This window comes from Amblyomma americanum, chromosome 7 (genome assembly GCF_052857255.1).
Source record: "Amblyomma americanum isolate KBUSLIRL-KWMA chromosome 7, ASM5285725v1, whole genome shotgun sequence".
Classification (NCBI taxonomy): Eukaryota; Metazoa; Arthropoda; class Arachnida; order Ixodida; family Ixodidae; genus Amblyomma; species Amblyomma americanum.
In genome coordinates, this window is record NC_135503.1 from 54,991,076 (window position 1) to 55,011,071 (window position 19,996).

The following is a 19,996-nucleotide window of genomic DNA, read 5'->3' on the forward strand; positions in this document are numbered from 1 at the left end:
GTGTCTAGAAAAAATTTGGAACACGCTAAAAAAACTCGCTCAGATGGTCTCTGTCTTCCTCCAGAATTGTGTGGCGCCACCCCTTTACTCGCCAGGAGAAGAAATACGCCCTCATCTCTTGTCTTGTGCCTTTATATCTCGAATTCTCTTAACCAGAAGAGCTTTAAAAGCTTCAGCTGTAGTCATTACATACCTAACTCACTGGGCTTTTGCCTTTATAGAAAAACACAAGCCGAGTGAGTTAGGTACATAATGGCGCCAGATTCACAATGTCGATCAATTATGCATGTATTCCAGAGGCTGTGTAGTCGAGTCTGAATGAACATGTCTAAGGGTTCATCAACAAATGGCAGTGCAGTGAGAAATCGTACAGAATGCTGTGTAAAATTGTCATACCATGAAAAGGGACAACAGATCTTGAATTCTCTGACGTGTGCTAAATTCAGCTTTTGACAAGAATCAAGTCGTATGTTCTCTGTCTTGACGTAAGCAAGGATTTCGATAGCATCTGCCACTGTCTTTTGCTTGATAAACTCTCTGCACTGAGATTTCGAGCTTCCTTTTTACAACTGCTTACTAACTTTTTACAAGACAGGCTCCAATATCTGTCGATTTCAAGATTCCACAGCGATTTCACGGAAATTACCTCCGGAGTCCCGCAAGGTTCTATGTTGAGTCCTTTGTTATTCAATCTATACGTTAACGATCTTGCTAACAATGTGCCTGTTTCATTGTTCCAGTATCCTGACGACACTGTGATTGTTGCGCGCGCAATGAAATACACTGATGCTGCTACAGCATTACAGATGGCAGCTATTAAAGCCATGGAATGGTTTAGGTCTAACCTTATCGTTAATACTTCTAAAACACAACTTATAAGTTTTCATAACCCATTAAAACAACTTGAGTTGAGTCATCCTGTTTGTCTGCATACTGCCTCCTGTTTTCATTGTAACTGTTTACCAGTAAAATATGCGTATTCGGTCAAATTCTTGGCCCGATCTTCGACAGTGATCTCTCTTGGAACACACACCTCCCTTTTGTTTGCCAAAGACTTCGTGGTGTATCGTGTGTCCTGTATATATTAGATATTTTATGCCTTTTTCTGTCCGTAAATGTATTACACACGCTGTAGCCTATAGTGTGCTTAGATACGGAATCACTGTTTACGGTCACTGCACGGTTCGCTGGCAGCACAGGGTAAATTCACTTCTGCGTTCACTTTTAAGGAATGTTGCCTACGACCTGCCCATTGGTAAAAACATTGATATTTTTACAAGACTAAAGCTTCCAAGTTTTAACGCTTTGTTAACAGAAACTATTGTGCTTAAACACTTCTGGTATAGTCAGTTCATCATTCCGTATGTTCTTGCACGTGATTTAAGAACAAAATACCGTTTACTGCATTCCTCGCTCCTCAACCCGGTACGGAAAGCGCACACGTCAATACTATGTACCTGTCTGTTTCACCACCTAGAGTATTCCGCATGAAAACAAAATACACCCTGAAAAAAATTTTGCGGTATGTTTCGGCGTTGCTGCCTGGCCCACAATTATTTCATAAGAGTTACTGTCTTAATTTCATATTGCTGTCATCCCTTTTGATATTTTAATAGTTATGTCTCTATATTTGTCTCTCTGTGTTTAGCTTTTTTTGTCGAGTTCGTTGCAACATCTCTATTTTTCCTTTGCTTTGCCCATGTTCGCTGTCTGCCAGGCGCTGCCACTCAAGCCCTTTGATGCTTTGGTAGGCCTGACTTTTGGTGTACGGGAATTGACATGAATAACAGTACTGTAAAGGTACTCCTTTTTGTTCAATGTCCGCTGCAAGATATCCCAGAAAAGTGTTGCATCTTTGCAATCGATGAAAGAATACTCAATCATTTCTGGAGCATCACAAAGGCGGCAATTTACCGTAGACACAAAAGTGCCCTTTTTCCGCTATGTAGAAAATAAAATAAAAGGAGCATGTTTCTCATTACGTGCGGAAATGCGAATGCATTTCGAATTCCGTTGCCTCCTCTGTTACTTAGTAATGTAATTAATCACTGGTTGGAATTATCTAATCAGTCAGTTAAATAGATAGCTAGTTAGCAGTTTTAAATACTTAATTTTATCACTATTAATCGAATTATTTCATTGTTATTATTTTTTTGTTGAATTCTGGAGTAATTACTAGTAATTCACCAATTTCGTGAATAACTCGGAGTAATAACGAATTAAATGTCTCATTTGATTATTTAATAATTCGGCAATTTAAATTTTCCATTCAATCATTAATAGTCATTATAAACCATAATTACACTCTTACTGGATGATCGACAGTTAAGGATTACACGCTCTGTCCACAGCCCGTGGTGACACATCCTGTCCACGCCACTCATGAGGCAAGAAATGCTTTGGCTTTAAAAAAGGTCGCCACCGTCTGGAAGACGTTGAAGTAACGAGGGTCAGCTGTTTGCTTACTAAATGAAGAAAGCGAAGAACGCGCCGCTTGTCTCGAGAAACGGAATGTAATAACCCTTTGAAACGGGGTGGATTTCCACCATGCTCGGCTACGCGTGCACACTTGCCGACTAGCAGAGCGATCGCCGCCTAACGCCATCTATCAGAGAAATTACGATGCACGTCTACCCACTGTCGAGTTGCATCCCCTCAAGATACGTTCCAAACGAAATTTGCTTCGTTTGGGAGGTCAAGGTAGGCCTAGAATTCGGCTTGCGGTGCGATATGGTAACGCTTCAATTAGTAATTGCATGTATACAATGTTTACCTATTATGTAATTGCGGTTTTACTTCTAAACCACAACCCTAGGGTTTTATTTGCCTACCAAATTCGGTATACAACTGTCCCCAGATGGGTGCCCGTTGTTGCCGGAGTATATATAGCAGAACGAATGTATACATCGTGGTGATATCTGATACTTGATTTAACATCTGCTGCGGGTCCTTGGACCCAAGATCTTAAACTTATTTTTGTAACATGGCGGAGTGCTTAGCTTGAAGCACTCTGGCACGGGTCGTCCCGGTATTGCACTGCCTCCGGGATCGGCCCGGGGCTTATTACCGCACGCTTTTCCTTTCTGTCTTTGCTCTTCTATCCTTTAAGTCTCCTACTTTCAGCACGCGGCAGCGAGCGTGGCTCGGCTTCAGCCAGTAGGCAGGCCCGTGCACCTTCCTTTTCTTTCTTCCTATCAGGAGCAGCAGCATGTATACATGTATAGCGGTCCCGCAAGGGGACAGTTTTCCTACCTGTTTTAGGATATTTTTTGGTGAGGGGGAAATAGATGAGAGGGCACAACCAATGTTAATGACCGCCATCTTGGATTCGAGAAACCGAAAGTATGCTGTCATTTCGACGTCATACTCTCATAGTTCCACCTCTATCCACCATATTAAACCGTTACGTCATCATTGGCACGCGGCAGGCTGTTGTTTCTACAATGCTATTGTAGATGGTGCTACAAGTATCAATGCGAGATGTGCTGTTGTCTAGTTGCTGGCACAGGTGGCGCTGTGATCTCAGGGCGCTAGCAGACCCCACAAAATCTCGAAACGTGATGAGTAAAAGCTAACGCTCTTAAAAATATCTTGGCACACGGCGAGAGGGGCATTTTACATACTCTTGTGGGTATGTCGTGTCCCAGTAATCCAAAATGCCCAGAGCAGTACATTGGCGGAAGGAAGGACATACAAATTAAATCCTTGTACAACCGTTTCCTGGACACTGAAAACAGGAACTCGGGGAAGAAACGAACAGGTAGGAAATGAACAGCCAAGTGCACATCATGCATTTAAGCCCCACAAACACGGATGATCAGAAACAGAAGGCGCAGTGAGGTTCTGTAGAAAACGAAATAAATTGACTTGCGAGGATGCACGCACTATTGGGAGTGTAGAGTAACGGAAAAACATGAAACGTTAAACTATATGTCGGACATACAGGTGGACTAAACCAAGGCCGCCAGCGCTTACAGGCTGGAAATGGTTATCACTTCTCATAGATTCAAAAGACGTATCCCACGCAAAAGTGACGAGAACGCTGGATATAGGATTTTGTGCAATGAATAATTTTGAGTACATACCAAATTTAGTTGCGACATACATATTACATGCTGTTGCCCTGCCAAAATTGCGATACAAAAGGAAACAAAAGTCTGGGGATAGAGCTGAAGAGTTGGCACACGGTTTTTCCAATATGTGCACATGCTTATAGGCACTCATGGGACGCCAAGGTATTTAGATGGCCTACGCGTCCATTGCATACCAGCTTATTACGCAGGTGTCGATCCCCACATTCCAAACCAGAGGTCGCAACTCTTAAAACGATTAATCCGAGCTTCTGACACTGAACCAAAGTCCTCCGTTAAACGAATAACCTCATCGATACTTGGCTTATCAGCGCAGAAAAACGCGAGGTCGTCTGCATAAGCAAATACCTTCAGTTCGTGACCTACTATACGGAAACCACTGACGGCTCTACAGTTTATAACACTTACGCAAAGTGGGTCCATGTATACAGTGCGGTTAAGAGCTGGTACAGTGAACAACCTCGTTTCGCAGAAGAATGAATGCAGATTGGTTGTGAGAGACAGCCATTTAAAATCAAACACGTAGAACAGTGTTTGTAGCAAAGGCGTATCCCAGAAGAACGAATTGAACCAATATCGAAGTGATTTAAAAGAAATAAAGAAAAGATTTAAAAGACGCCTTTGCCAGGTCAATTTGCAGCAGTGCTATAATTGTTCATGAGTGCCACTGCATGCAATACTGCAACACCGTGCGCGCAACAAATAGATTAGACTGTATTGCCGTCCCCTCAAGCCACATATTTGAAGAGGTCCAGTCAAAGTAGACATTGCAAGTGTAGCCGATTTTAGAATACTTTAGCGAAAAACTTATAATAAACATTAGAATGTGTTATGGGCCTGTAGCCATCTACAAATCGTAGTTTTACCTTTTCATTTAGTTTTTGGCATTAAGACAACTTGGCTTTTGGTAAATGACGGTGGCCAAAAACCCACATCAATTCTAGTCTCAAAAATTTGGAGGAGGACAGGAGATAAAACAGATTTAAATATCTAGTAAAATTCTCCTGAGAGGCCATTAGATCCCGAGGTTTTCGAAAGTGGCAATCGAGATGAACTTGCATCTTCAAAATCAATCAAGGGCCACTTATTGCCGCGCGCTCATCCTCAAAAAGCGAAGTAATCATACACAGCCAGTGCGCTACATGATTATCATTAGCCATGTTTGAAGAGCAGCCAAAAGAGAGGTGCAGTGATTTGCAAACTCAGTAACTATTGCATATGTACTTGTGACCAAGGCGCCACCACAGTAGAGCTCGAAGACTCGCTTGGCAACCACATGGCAACGCTCATCAAGCAAGGCCTGTCTTGTTGGCTCCTCAGAGTGCAAAGCACGATTGCTGCGGGATCGTACGCGGGCCGCCCGAAAGCGTTCAGTATCGAACTTTGGAGGTGACACTGAACCGTTGCAATTTCTTCTGTGTACAAGCCTGGAGACTCGCACTCAAGTTCGTGCAAATTCTAAAGGCTCTGAAGCGCACCGTTTCTGTTCACCATGCTTAAAATAAGACCTCGTGGAGCCGATCTCAATAGCTAAGTCACGAAAGCTTCTTGTTTAAACATCTCTCAAGCATCAAATAATGGGACTCTAATCAAGCAAGATTCCAAAGCTGTCCTGACTCGCTGCTTCAAGTCTTCCTCGTTCAGCAACGAAGAAATAAGCCTACATAGTGCGCACTGCGGCTGAAAATTGGGACTGACACATTCTTCAATCCATGCAATCCCCATAGCATGAACGGAGAAAGAAACGGGCATGAGATCGCATGAAATTCGCCTTTTAAGGACATCCGCAGAAACGTAAATTCGATCCAGACTTAAATGTGAGGCTCCTCTAATATATGAGAAGGTGGATATGACATCCGGCATCATTTAAGCCTGCGCTTTCAGTGATAGTTGATAAAATATCAGGGAACTTATCGGCGTTTTCGCTAAGCCCTGTACGGTCGCGCAGGTCGACTACGCAGTCAGTCACCCATGACTACCGTATACCGACCGCATTCTAGAAGAGTGGCAATATCCTGAAAGAAAACTGCTCGTTGCACGCGATTATTGGAAGCCTGCACGTTGATGAATCTCCACGATTCGCCAAGTCGAAAGTCTCAAGATATCAGGCGCCCTTCTTTGTCCACCTGGTACATAAAGTCAGAAACAGAGAGACTATTTTTGAAGAACAGAAAGGAACCTGCTGAAAGGCCCACCGAGTGCGACACACATACGGTGTAATCTGTTAAGAAGGGCCACAAGGCCCATCTTATCCAATTCTGCATACAATCACTTTCATCTTAGTCTTTTGAACAGCCACAATGTCTAGCCGACTGCTGGAAAACAATCGGCACAACTGTATGTGTTAATACTTAGACCGGAGCCCACGGACGTTGAGTGTTGCGAAGATTAACTGCTGGACGTGTGCCATGTTGACCAAATATAGTACTTAAGTCAAGCATCCGCGACGCCTGGCGCCAACCTGGAAGGAGAGAACTCCATATAGAACTGACACCATTTTTCCTCGATCTGGAGCGCCGAGGAGAATTCCTGCTCTTAGACTTTCGCCGGCGCTACTTGTGCTTGGTAGGGACGGTGTCCTCCTGGGAGGAGACACACCACGCTTCGAGGCCGCACTTGGACTTGGCACATCCACGCCACAGTTGTCGCCATGGAGAGAAGTTCCAGGCTGGAAATCGTCTGCCTCCACGGCACATCCGGCAGAGGCATCAAGAATCGCAGCAGTGCAGGGACTGTCCACAGCCACACACCGCCCTTTATTTACTCCGGCTCATGCACAACGCAGGCACGCGCACCAAGAGTGTCATTGTGGCCGCTGTGTATTTCCGGTGTGTGTTCCGCCAGGCACGGACGATCGAAATCTGCAGACAGCTGACTCGTCTGTGAAGTCTGGGCAGGCTCACGCTGTACGTCAGGAACGACACCAGAAACAGGGCCAGCAATTCAATACGTGTAATGACTGACATGCCACCAGCAGCATCCAAAACTTCTGCGCCATCCATCAAATGCTCCTGCAAAGTGTCGTCCATGGCATGGGTGGCATTGTTGAGTTTATCAGCATACGACACGACGCACCCCGCTGTACTGTTGTCAAAACGCCGACAGTCATTGCACCGAGGAGTACGGCAGTGACGGTGTATATGCCCAACATTGTGCCAACAGAGACACAAGGGCGGCCTCTCTGAAACTAAAACCAGGCATTAGACCACAAACTGCCAAAAAATGAAACACGTCGTTGCCAGTGACGCCATCAACAAGAGTCAAGGCAACAAAAACCTTTCCGCAAGTTCAAATGCCGTCACGAATGTAAAATACTCACAAGGCGGTTACGAATGTGCAACGCGAGGTTCAGCGATAGCTGTTTAGACGCTTAGTTTGGGGGATATATTGCTGGCGCACTGGTGTAGAGGTCACGTGCTACAACCCTGCACTGGCAGCCGGCTGTTCCAAACAGAGCCACCCGTAGGCTTATGTGGCTCAGGTTGACCGGCGCAACCGTGGGTGCTAGCGCACCCGCTGGTTCCGCCGACGGCGACAAGAAAGCCAAGGACGGGCGCCTAACAGCATTCGCTGTAAAATCCTCCAGATGCTCTGGGAGCGAAAAAAATTGTCTGTGGTTTAGCTCTGGTTAAACCTGGAGTGATGCGATAGCTACAGCTGGCCGAGTGGAACTCGCTCAGTCGAATTGCAAAGTCAGTTGTTGTTGTTGTTAGCCTATCAAAAGATGGCACATACCCACACTGAGGGATCGGCCAAGAATCGGGTGGCTATTCACCTGAACGCAGTTAAAACAAAGGAAAAGCACGTGGGAGCATAACACCGGTGAATTTTTCGTCAAGAACAGAAAAGGGATGAGTCTTTCGGCTCCGTTTCGCTGCGCGTTCCTTCTTCATCTTCGTCCCTGGACGTCATTCACTCTCTCCCCCTCTCCCCCCACTCAGTTTCGCTCTGCGCTGCCGGCAGCTGCTCCTCACCACGTGGCGGCCTCGCCACGCTGAAGGCTTGAAATGCTAGCGTAATGTAGCTATCGCTACAGAAAAGCTTGAGCTTCACAGTCTTCGGTTCTGAGTCAATGAGCAGACAACGGCGGCTCTTCACCTGTAACTGTCCAGAGCTCACGAGCTTAGCTTTGGCTGACGCTGTCTTGCACGTTACCATCCACACATGGGACATCTCGATCTGTCCGATGGAAGTGATTTCACTTAGGACTATGACGCCACGTAAGGCACTTCGAAAGTCCTGGGCACAATAGGGACGGCCAGAAATGTCCGTATGCAGAAAAACGCTTACCAGTAACTTACCAGCAGGCTGGCGGGGCAGAATAGTACGGTAATTATTACTGGTGGCAGGCGCCGCAACAGAACCTCGGCCTAGGGCCGATTTATCTATTTCGGCGCAGAACATCAAAATCGCGACCGAACGGAACGCAGTCTTCGTCTTTCTCCCCACTATGCTATCGCCGTAGCCGATCACGCCTCGTGTTGTTGTTGCCTTCGTGACATGGCACGTACCTCGTGTTAGGCGGTGTGCATTGCACGTCCTCGTCTCCGTCAACTTTCGTCTGTGTGCAAGTCACGAAAGGTGAAAGAAAACGCTTTCAGTCGCGCTTTGGTGTCCGCCTGCAAAAACCTGCATTCGCACAATATTTCGTGGTTAGCAATGCTAAACCACCAGCAATTTTTGTAACGATAGATTCATTACGCTAGCATTTCGAGCCTTCAGCGTGGCGGCGCCGTGGCCACCGTGGCGCCGCCACGTGGTTGGTCACGTGGTGCGGAGAAGCTGCTTGCGTGCGGCGCGCCGAACGGAGCCGGTCGCTGTTCAGGCCATCTTGCACAGTCAGCTGTCCCTGTTCCCACAGGCGGACGTGGTCTCACTGGGCGGTGTCTGGTCGTATCAATAGCTTCTGATTGCTTCATTGTCTTTCGCTTTTGCAGGGCACTTGCAGGTCGCTAGGGGCGCATGTCGACGTCCTCTCCTGGCCAGGGGAACTCCCCCTGGTTGGCCAGCCTCCCCCCTAACCAACTTCCCCTGGACGCCTTCTTTCGGGGTGGCGTCGGCACTATTCCCGTGGCCTTGGTTCCATCGGATGGTGGCGCCATTCGACTGAATAACCCGGATGCAGTTCAGACTGCGCTACAGGCGATTACGCCTCACTTCTTAAAAATCAGTGATGTCCGACAGTACGGCAGAGGAGGCGTGGTGTGCAGGTCGGCCGACCAGGCCTGCATCATGGATTTGTTAACGTCCACAGCTTTTGGAAGCCAGTCGGTAAGCGCATTTATACCGCCGCACTTGGCGTGCTCTAAAGGGCTGGTGCGAGGGGTTGACCCACGCCTTAGCCCTAAGGAAACGCTAGAGAAACTCTCCTCTGCAGGGGTGATTTCTGTACATCGGTGCACTCGGGTCGTTGAGGAAACAAAACTTCCAACTGAAACGGTAATTGCCACCTTTGCGGGTCTCTCCTGTCCATCTGAGTTGAAGGTGTGGCCCCTGGTTTTCAGGGTCGATCCGTATTCTTCAAGGCCACTTCAATGCCGCAACTGCTGGAGATTTGGCCACAGCGCGAACGCCTGCAAGTCGAGCTCAAGGTGCAGTGTGTGTGGTGGTAATCATGACCGTGTAGGAAGGTGTTCAAAAGATGAGATGTGTTGCTTGTGCAGCGGTAGTCACTCCGCCACATATTCTAATTGTCCTGCAAGGGCTGAGGAGGTTAAGGTGCTGGAAGTATTAGAAAAGCGCCGGTGCTCAAGGCGCGAGGCTATGGCTATTGTTAAAGAAAGGACGTACGGGTACTCAAGTGTGGCAGCACGGCAGACGACTGCGGTCGTGGATTCAAGTCTGACAGATGCGATTGCTGCAGCAGTTGAAAAGGCAATGGCCAAGGTCATGGATCGGCTAGTGAATTCAATAACAGAGTGCATATCGCAAGTCATGGTGGCGCAAATGACCTCTTCAGTAATGACCTCCAATGCTGCGTTCAAGTCCTCCGTGGATCCTGCAGTACCTACTAAACTCAGTGCGGAGACACCTTCCCTTGTTTCAATGCAGCCGCAAAAAGAGCGCACGCCTCCAACTCATGTACCTGAAGTCACGACCGGAGCAATTGATGGGTGTGTTGAACTGATGGAGCTCGATGCTCGAGCTCAGAAACGTAGCCGGTCTCCTTTAGCCGTTGCTGGTCCGTCTAGCTCCCCTCAATCCAAAACAAAAAAGAGTAATTCAGGAAAAACTGGTCACCACAGCATTTTGGAAAAGGCAGTTGCTGCTGCAGATCTCTCCCCAGAATAGGGTCTCTGAGAGTGCTGCAGTGGAACTGCCGTTCCATTCAATCAGCTTTCACTGATTTAGTAACTCTTTCAAATCGATTTTCTCCTCATGTCATTGCGCTTCAAGAAACCTGGTTGTCGAAAGAGTTTTCATTTCAAATGGAACATTATCGAATTTTTAGAATGGACCGCCCATCAAGGGGGGGCGGTTTGCTTCTGCTGGTTTCATCCAGATTTTGTCACAAGGCACGATTGGTGTTTCAGCGGGTGGACGCTCATTGCGAAATTCAGGCAGTGGATCTTTCAGTTCCTGGTTTCCATCCCATTACTGTCGCAAATGTATATTTTCCATCTGGGGTTCATGACTCACGGCCATTAGATTCCTTACTCTCTGTCAGCAGATCACATGTGTTGCTTGTTGGGGATTTCAATTCGCATCACTTGACTTGGGGTTATCGAACAGACCAGTGCGGTTTGCGTTTATGGGATTGGGCTTGTGTGAATAACCTGAACTGTCATAACTCGGGTTTTCCGACCTTTCTCCGTGGGCACTCCCGATCAGCATTGGATTTAACGTTTTCAACCCCAGGGGTAGCAGTTTCCTCCTGGACTCCGGTTGACTGTGCCACAAACAGTGACCATTTCCCACTCACTTTTGACATTGTGTGTCCGATGACTTCTATCGGCGGATTCAGTTGCACCCTAGTCGATTACAACAAGTTCAAAAGTTCACTCAGTTCAGAACTACACTCTTTGCCGAATTGGTCTCAGGAGAGCAGGGTGTTAGGATTATGCTCTATTTTAGATCGGGTACGGAGGCAATCAGAGTTTACAGTGTGCGATAGCATAGGCACTTCTCAGAGCCCTTGGTGGAATGCAGAATGTTCAAAAGATTATAGGCGGCGCAAGGTAGCCTGGAAGAAACTTATCCATAATCAATGTCCCCGGAATTGGATCGATTATAAGTTTCTTGCAGCTACCTTCAAGCGCACAGTCGCTAGGGCAAAAGAAAAATATGATGAAGAGAATTATGCCCATCTATCAAAATCTAATAACAGACAAGCCTTGTTTCGCTTTCTGAGGTCAAGGAACAGGCTGCCACCGCCTCACAACATCCCCTCTAATGTGCTGACTCCAGTAGAGCTTGCCAGGTCATTAGAAGAAATTGGCAAAGGCTTGGAACACCGTTTTTCGGCTGCGCTCTCTCGCCCACAACTGCTTGGGAATCACTATGATGATTTCCTTAATGTGTCGGTTTCTGAGCTCTCCCAGGTGATAAATCGGTTACCTTCTGCAGCTCCTGGTCCTGACCGTGTCACCTCTGCGATGATTAAAATACTGTTCGACGAATCCCCCAATGCTATATTGGAGCTGGTAAATTACTCTATTAGAACCCCATGGATCCCGGATGTATGGCGTGTTTCTAAAATTATCCCGGTGCTTAAAAAGCCAGGCGAAGGGTTGGTCTTAGACAACATTCGACCAATTTCATTGACATCGAACCTGGTGAAATTGGTTGAACGCGTGCTGTATGGACGAATCATGCCCATTATTACTGAAAAGGGACTACTTAACCCCTGTCAGATTGGTTTCAAGCCTGGGTGCTCTATATGGTGTGCGCATACTGACCTCGAAAGCCGTGTCCGACTGGCGCGCCGGCGTCGACAGTATGCTGCGCTGGTAACTCTTGACATCTCGAAAGCATATGACAGTGTCGAACATGGGCCTCTGATGTACAGACTACGTGCTCTGGGATTGCCAAGTTATTTTGTGGAATGGGTGTCAGCTTTCCTGGCTGACAGAGAATTTTATTGTTGTCAACGCGGAGTTTCTACAAGGAAATTTCATCAATCTAGAGGTGTGCCTCAAGGTGCAGTTCTCTCCCCTGTTCTATTCAACCTCTTACTCAGTTCGATTCCGACTTCCCCTGACGTGACTACGTACGTGTATGCAGACGATATAGCTTTCTTTGCTGCTGCGAGTGATTTACATTCTGTGTATATGGTTTTACAGTCATATTTAAATTCCCTTGACCGATGGTTATCTGAATTACACTTAAGTCTTAATGTAAACAAGTGCGCTTTATTACCTTTTCCGGTTACTCAACAGGTACACATTTCATTGTCTTATCGTCATCATGTCATTCTTCAGGTATGTTCCCTAAAGTATCTCGGGGTAACTTATGATTCCTCTCTCTCTTGGCGGCCACATATAGATCAGGTTGCTGCGAAAGGGATTCGGGCGGTAGGCCTTCTGCGAAGGATGAGTAGCCCTCGCTGCGGTTTGCGCAGACATGCTCTGCTGCTGATTTACAAAATGTATATCCGGCCAATCTTGGAATTCGGTTGCGTTTTGTTTTCTGGAGCAGCTGCATACAAAATGCGCCCACTTCTGCTCTTAGAGCGAGAAGCTCTGCGCCTGTGTTTGGGCCTCCCTAAATACGTGGCAAACAATGTTTTGTATCTGGAAGCGCGGGTGCCGTCTCTTACTGCAAGGTTTCGCCTTTTGACAGTACAAACGTTTTTAAAGTTTTGCGACTCGGACCAGCATGCATCCGCGTTGATCTTCCTAAGGCAGCGAGCGGAGTTCTTGGGTGTCGGATGGTCTCGCCTTCAAACTCCCCAAATCTGTTTCGTTGAATCTTTGCTGGGCCCACTGAATGTGCGAATACCTGAAATTGTTCCGGTGCGGTCCATCCCTGCAAATGTGTCTATCATCTACGATGATATTTATCCACGTAATGCAAAATTAATGCCTTTCTCATGGTTAAATGGTATGTTGCAGGATTATTTGTCGACCTTCAGCTCACATGTTGCAATTGCGACTGATGGCTCGGTGTGTGCAGAAAAGGCAGGTGTAGGTATTTACTCCCAGTCCCTTGACTGGTCTTTTTCTCTCCGTCTCCAAGATTTCACTCCTATCTATCTGGCTGAGTTTCTAGCAGTGGTTCTCGCTTTGCGCAAGGTACCAATTTCTTTATCAGCAGTAATAATAATTACGGACTCGTTATCTTTATGCACTTCCCTCTCGGCGTCCACTGAATCGCAGCTCTTTCGCATTCTAAAATTCCTGATCCCTCCACACATCACATTAATTCGATTTCTTTGGGTTCCTGGGCACAGGGGTCTTCTATTAAATGAATCAGCTGATGCTTTAGCGAAGGCAGCCCTGAGTGGACCGATTGTTGACCCGCTTCCAAAAACTGCTTACATCACGGCGGCACGCTTCCGACGGTACACCGTAATGAACGAACTGGGTGCATCAGCGCTTACTTCCTTGGACGACTTCCAGCACCTACTGTTCCCATGGAGAAGCTCAGTCTGGCGATCGCGCAATCTTGAAGTTTCCTTCACGAGGCTTCGCTGCCGAGTACCGCAACTAAATTTTTACCTATACAGGCCTGGTCTGGCGATCTCCCCATTGTGTCCGTATTGTGCGGAGCCGGAAACAATAGAGCACTTTCTTCTTTTTTGCCGTCGTTACTCATCGATTAGGAGGCGACTATTAGAAGTTCCAATACAGAATCTCAGTTTGCGCCTGTCTTCTGTGGTTGTTCTGTCTCTTGGCGCTTCTATGCTTGGCCATACCAATGGGAATGTTTGCTCTGCCGTTCAAAATTATCTACTGGAATCAAAACGTCTACCTTCATGATCTTTCGTCCTGCCCCTCCCATTATCAGCTTCTGTATTTCGGTTTTTACAGCCACTTATAGTAATCCCTACCCCTTCTTTGCCTAAATTTTAGTTTGTATGCCCCCCTAACCTCCTGCAACCTCCTCGGCTACGAAAACTGTGCGATCCAAATTTTGGTAGGTCATCCCATGCTTGCCACATGCAACTGGTCATTTAAATAGCCACCGCCTGGTTATGGCCAATCCCCCTTGTGGGTATGTGCCATTGTGTGAGGTCAACAACAACAACAACAACAACAGAAAAACGAAGAGAGCACGCGAGCTGCCGCCATTGCATTTGTCAGGTTTAGTGACGGCTGACGGCTGCTGCCTCTGAGCTCCGGCACACGTACTCAATCATCTCGAGGTCCTCGTTCGACCCAGTGGCGTTCGTCCTGTTCATCGCTGCCCCGACGGCTCTGCTCTGCTGGGAACGATCGGCTAAGTTTCGGGTGGCTAATTGTGGCATTTTCTCTCTGCGTCTTTGCGCGGTAAGGCAGTAAGCCCGGGCTATGTCCACCCAGTCTCCCGGCCAGGGGAGTTCCCTCTGGTCGGCTTCTCTGTCCACTGATCTCCTACCGTTGGAAGCTTTTTTGCGCAGTGGTTTCGGCAGTATCCCTGTCGCGCTGGTGCCTAAGGATGGTGGTGCTATAAAGATGAACAACCCTGGTGCTGTTCGGGCTGCTCTCCAGTCGGCAACTTCTCTTATGAGTCAATCTCAGAGGTTCGCCAGTTTGGACGCGGCGGGATTCTGTGCAGATCGCCAGACCTCGCCTGTGTAAGAGATTTACTAAACTCCTCATCCTTTGCCTTCCTTCGGGTAAGTTCCTTCATCCCTTCACATCTGGCGTGCACGAAAGGTATTGTACGAGGCGTAGACTCTTCCCTGTCTCCGGCAGAGACTCTTGAGCTTCTGTCGGCTGCAGGTGTTGTTGCTGTGCACCGCTGTAGCCGGGATGTAAACAACGTGCGGATGCCCACTGAATCAGTGATTGCTACCTTTGCCGGCACTTCCTGCCCCTCTGAAATCAAGGCATGGCCTCTAATTTTTCGGGTAGACCCATTATCATCTCGGCCTCTGCAGTGTAACAACTGCTGGCGCTATGGACATAGCGCTGGCGGTTGCAAATCCAACTTGAGGTGTTGCAACTGTGGGGATGGTCATTCAACGAGCACCTGCACTGAGAAGAATGAGAAGTGTTGCCTTTGCGGTGGTGCTCACTCTGCAAACTACTCAAATTGTCCCTCTCGAGCTCAGGAAATTCAAATTCTGGAGATAATTGACAGGAAACGCTGTTCGCGCCGTGACGCTACTTCAGAGGTCAAAGAACGTGCCCACGGTTATGCCGGTGTGACCGCTCGGCAAGGTGTCATGTTAGACTCAACCCTGTCCCAGGCAATTGCGGCTGCTGTGGAGGCTTCGATGTCTAAAATGGTAGAAAAGATTGTCGCTAGTATGTCGGAGTGCCTTACAAATGTTTTAGCGACTCAGCTTACACATGCCGTGCAGGCTAGTTTGGCACCTCTTTCGACAGCAATTCCCTCTCCTAATATCCGGTCTCCAATTCCAGTAGCATCACAACTCCAGGAACAAACTTCTGTCCCTTCCGCTGTACCTACCTCGGGCACTTCGAGGGATGTTGATATAATGTATGATTCCGAGATGGTGGAGCCTGATGCGCGGCTTCTTAAGCGCAGTGGGTCCCCCATGTCTCATTCGTTGTCTTCTCTGGGCACCCAGCCCAAATCAAAGAAGCAGCAGCTTGGCACTAAACCCAAGGATACCATTTTGGAGCAGGCAGTTGCTGCTGCTAGACTTTCGCAACCATAGCGTCGTTGCGAGTTCTGCAGTGGAACTGTCGCTCTATTCTTTCCGCTTCCACAGATTTACACTGCCTTTCTACTCAGCTTAATCCGGATGTCATAATTCTGCAAGAAACGTGGCTTTCAACCGACAAACATTTTCATATCAAAAATTACCGTTCATTTCGCCTAGACCGCCAGTCAAGAGGCGGGGGTTTACTAACTTTAGTCTCTTCAAAATTTTGCCACAGGGCTGTGGTATCTTTTCAACAAATGTCTCCTGACTGTGAGATTTTGGCAATAGACTTTGTACTTCCTGGGTGCTCTCCATTTTCAATAGCAAATTGTTATTTCCCCAATGGAGTCCAGGATGTTAGACCTCTGGACTTTTTACTCGTAAACTGTAAAAACCCAGTTCTCGTGGCTGGGGACTTCAATTCTCACCATGTGTCTTGGGGTTTTAGGACTAATACATGCGGCAAGCGCCTTTGGGACTGGGTTTCTGATCACAACCTGATGTGCTTAAATTCAGAATCGGCCACTTATCTTCGCTCACACACTCAATCTGTTTTAGATCTCACGTTCATTAGTCCTGGAATTGGCGTAACGAATTGGTCGACAGTTGATAGCGGAACCTCAAGTGATCATATACCTATTCATTTTGATATCATATGTCGTGTTACTCCAGCGTCTTCTCAGTTGCGGTCACATGTAAATTATGACAGATTTCAGACGGCGTTGCGCTCTGCCCTTGCTCCAGTGTCTAACATCGCCGAGGTCCACCAGTCAGCAAGCATATGTCTGGCTATTGAGGAAAGCCGTAAAAAGTCGGAGTTCCTGGTGAGGCCAACAAAAGGGAATTCTTCTAACTGGTGGAACGCGGACTGTACAAGAGATTACAGGCGGAGGAAGGCAGCATGAAAAAAGCTGGTTTAGGTCTAACCTTATCGTTAATACTTCTAAAACACAACTTATAAGTTTTCATAACCCATTAAAACAATTTGAGTTGAGTCATCCTGTTTGTCCGCATACTGCCTCCTGTTTTCATTGTAACTGTTTACCAGTAAAATATGCGTATTCGGTCAAATTCTTGGCCCGATCTTCGACAGTGATCTCTCTTGGAACACACACCTCCCTTTTGTTTGCCAAAGACTTCGTGGTGTATCGTGTGTCCTGTATATATTAGATATTTTATGCCTTTTTCTGTCCGTAAATGTATTACACACGCTGTAGCCTATAGTGTGCTTAGATACGGAATCACTGTTTACGGTCACTGCACGGTTCGCTGGCAGCACAGGGTAAATTCACTTCTGCGTTCACTTTTAAAGAATATTGCCTACGACCTGCCCATTGGTAAAAACATTGATATTTTTAGAAGACTAAAGCTTCCAAGTTTTAACGCTTTGTTAACAGAAACTATTGTGCTTAAACACTTCTGGTATAGTCAGTTCATCATTCCGTATGTTCTTGCACGTGATTTAAGAACAAAATACCGTTTACTGCATTCCTCGCTCCTCAACCCGGTACGGAAAGCGCACACGTCAATACTATGTACCTGTCTGTTTCACCACCTAGAGTATTCCGCATGAAAACAAAATACACCCTGAAAAAAATTTTGCAGTATGTTTCGGCGTTGCTGCCTGGCCCACAATTATTTCATTAGAGTTACTGTCTTAATTTCATATTGCTGTCATCCCTTTTGATGTTTTAATAGTTATGTCTCTATATTTGTCTCTCTGTGTTTAGCTTTTTTTGTCGAGTTCGTTGCAACATCTCTATTTTTCCTTTGCTTTGCCCATGTTCGCTGTCTGCCAGGCGCTGCCACTCAAGCCCTTTGAGGCTTTGGCAGGCCTGACTTTTGGTGTACGGGAATTGACATGAATAACAGTACTGTAAAGGTACTCCTTTTTGTTCAATGTCCGCTGCAAGATATCCCAGAAAAGTGTTGCATCTTTGCAATCGATGAAACAATACTCAATCATTTCTGGAGCATCACAAAGGCGGCAATTTACCGTAGACACAAAAGTGCCCTTTTTTCGCTATGTAGAAAATAAAATAAAAGGAGCATGTTTCTCATTACGTGCGGAAATACGAATGCATTTCGAATTCCGTTGCCTCCTCTGTTACTTAGTAATAAAATTAATCACTGGTTGGAATTATCTAATTAGTCAGTTAAATAGATAGCTAGTTAGCAGTTTTAAATACTTAATTTTATCACTATTAATCGAATTATTTCATTGTTATTATTTTTTTGTTGAATTCTGGAGTAATTACTAGTAATTCACCAATTTCGTGAATAACTCGGAGTAATAGCGAATTAAATGTCTCATTTGATTATTTAATAATTCGGCAATTTAAATTTTCCATTCAATCATTAATAGTCATTATAAACCATAATTACACTCTTACTGGATGATCGACAGTTAATGATTACACGCTCTGTCCACAGCCCGTGGTGACACATCCTGTCCACGCCACTCATGAGGCAAGAAATGCTTTGGCATTAAAAAAGGCCGCCACCGTCTGGAAGACGTTGAAGTAACGAGGGTCAGCTGTTTGCTTACTAAATGAAGAAAGCGAAGAACGCGCCGCTTGTCTCGAGAAACGGAATGTAATAACCCTTTGAAACGGGGTGGATTTCCACCATGCTCGGCTACGCGTGCACACTTGCCGACTAGCAGAGCGATCGCCGCCTAACGCCATCTATCAGAGAAATTACGATGCACGTCTGCCCACTGTCGAGTTGCATCCCCTCAAGATACGTTCCAAACGAAATTTGCTTCGTTTGGGAGCTCAAGGTGGGCCTAGAATTCGGCTTGCGGTGCGATATGGTAACGCTTCAATTAGTAATTGCATGTATACAATGTTTACCTATTATGAAATTGCGGTTTTACTTCTAAACCACAACCTTAGGGTTTTATTTGCCTACCAAATTCGGTATACAACTGTCCCCAGATGGGTGCCCGTTGTTGCCGGAGTATATATAGCAGAACGAATGTATACATCGTGGTGATATCTGATACTTGATTTAACATCTGCTGCGGGTCCTTGGACCCAAGATCTTAAACTTATTTTTGGAACATGGCGGAGTGCTTAGCTTGAAGCACTCTGGCACGGGTCGTCCCGGTATTGCACTGCCTCCGGGATCGGCCCGGGGCTTATTACCGCGCGCTTTTCCTTTCTGTCTTTGCTCTTCTATCCTTTAAGTCTCCTACTTTCAGCACGCGGCAGCGAGCGTGGCTCGGCTTCAGCCAGTAGGCAGGCCCGTGCACCTTCCTTTTCTTTCTTCCTATCAGGAGCAGCAGCATGTATACATGTATAGCGGTCCCGCAAGGGGACAGTTTTCCTACCTGTTTTAGGATATTTTTTGGTGAGGGGGAAATAGATGAGAGGGCACAACCAATGTTAATGACCGCCATCTTGGATTCGAGAAACCGAAAGTATGCTGTCATTTCGACGTCATACTCTCATAGTTCCACCTCTATCCACCATATTGGACCGTTACGTCATCATTGGCACGCGGCAGGCTGTTGTTTCTACAATGCTATTATAGATGGTGCTACAAGTATCAATGCGAGATGTGCTGTTGTCTAGTTGCTGGCACAGGTGGCGCTGTGATCTCAGGGCGCTAGCAGACCCCACAAAATCTCGAAACGTGATGAGTAAAAGCTAACGCTCTTAAAAATATCTTGGCACACGGCGAGAGGGGCATTTTACATACTCTTGTGGGTATGTCGTGTCCCAGTAATCCAAAATGCCCAGAGCAGTACATTGGCGGAAGGAAGGACATACAAATTAAATCCTTGTACAACCGTTTCCTGGACACTGAAAACAGGAACTCGGGGAAGAAACGAACAAGTAGGAAATGAACAGCCAAGTGCACATCATGCATTTAAGCCCCACAAACACGGATGATCAGAAACAGAAGGCGCAGTGAGGTTCTGTAGAAAACGAAATAAATTGACTTGCGAGGATGCACGCACTATTGGGATTGTAGAGTAACGGAAAAACATCAAACGTTAAACTATATGTCGGACATACAGGTGGACTAAACCAAGGCCGCCAGCGCTTACAGGCTGGAAATGGTTATCACTTCTCATAGATTCAAAAGACGTATCCCACGCAAAAGTGACGAGAACGCTGGATATAGGATTTTGTGCAAT

At 46.6% G+C, this 19,996-nt stretch overlaps 2 pseudogenes; both read left to right on the forward strand.

Moving 5' to 3' along the window:
* Positions 1 to 2,892: 2,892 nt before the first annotated feature.
* On the forward strand, positions 2,893 to 3,062 carry LOC144099602 (U2 spliceosomal RNA; annotated as a pseudogene).
* Positions 3,063 to 18,823: 15,761 nt separating this feature from the next.
* On the forward strand, positions 18,824 to 18,993 carry LOC144099594 (U2 spliceosomal RNA; annotated as a pseudogene).
* Positions 18,994 to 19,996: the final 1,003 nt, after the last annotated feature.